This window comes from Melanerpes formicivorus, unplaced genomic scaffold, assembly GCF_026170545.1.
Source record: "Melanerpes formicivorus ecotype bairdi unplaced genomic scaffold, bMelFor1.0.p_v2 SCAF_238, whole genome shotgun sequence".
Classification (NCBI taxonomy): Eukaryota; Metazoa; Chordata; class Aves; order Piciformes; family Picidae; genus Melanerpes; species Melanerpes formicivorus.
Genome location: NW_027142590.1, coordinates 116,196 through 117,500, shown reverse-complemented (window position 1 = coordinate 117,500; position 1,305 = coordinate 116,196).

Below are 1,305 nucleotides of genomic sequence, written 5' to 3'. Positions count from 1 at the left end.
GGGGGGAACCCCCGTGAAGAGGGTCCAGTGCTGGGAACTCTCTCTGCCCCTTACCGGGCTCTCTCTCGCCGTGCCTGGACGGGCTTGCTTTCCATTCTTGGTGGGACCGACGCCGGCACCACGTCTCCCCGGCTTTCTCTGCCCCCGTGCCCCACCGGGCAAACTTCGCTTCGGGGGTTCCACACTTCGGCAGTGGCCGGCGCCAGCCACTCGTCAACTTTTTTTCTTTTCCCCGCTTTCGTTGCCGAGCCCGGGCTGGGCTCCGGCTCACGGACGAGCGAAACCCATCCAACACCGCTGAGGGTGCGCCAGCGGCCGCTCCAAACCGCCGCGCCTTTGTTCGGCCCCGCGGGTCCCCTCTCTGACCCGGGCGAAAGCCACCGAGAAGCCAGACGGACCCCTGCCCAGCCGCCTGGCGGGTGGCTTGGAGCAGCCGCTCGGCAGCGCTGCCCTGGGAGTGCTCGGCGTCGCTTGTTCCCTCATATACGGAACTGGAGGGCCGTCAGCTCCGCGAGCGCACAACCAGCCGACCTCCCCCAGCGGCAGGTCGCAGAAATCACGCCGGCTTGTACGATGACGTAGGCGGAGGCAGAGCGCAACAGCGACCCCTTGGCGACAAGCGCTATCTCCGCGGAGAGCACGTCTACTCGCCCAGGGAGAGCACGTCTACTCGCCGAGGGAGAGCACGTCTACTCGCCGAGGGAGAGCACGTCTACTCGCCGAGGGAGAGCACGTCTACTCGCCCAGGGAGAGCACGTCTACTCGCCGAGGGAGAGCACGTCTACTCGCCCAGGGAGAGCACGTCTACTCGCCCAGGGAGAGCACGTCTACTCGCCCAGGGAGAGCACGTCTACTCGCCCAGGGAGAGCACGTCTACTCGCCCAGGGAGAGCACGTCTACTCGCCCAGGGAGAGCACGTCTACTCGCCCAGGGAGAGCACGTCTACTCGCCCAGGGAGAGCACGTCTACTCGCCCAGGGAGAGCACGTCTACTCGCCCAGGGAGAGCACGTCTACTCGCCCAGGGAGAGCACGTCTACTCGCCGAGGGAGAGCACGTCTACTCGCCCAGGGAGAGCACGTCTACTCGCCGAGGGAGAGCACGTCTACTCGCCGAGGGAGAGCACGTCTACTCGCCGAGGGAGAGCACGTCTACCTCCCGCCTGAGGGAGAGCACGGGGGGGGGGGACAAAGACAGGCGGCAGCAGCTTCGGTGAACGTCACCCGGGAGGCGACCGGGGCTGTCCCGGGGCAGTCCCGGGAAGCCGGCGTCCGACACAGGGAACCGTCAGCTGCCGGACCGGGGCG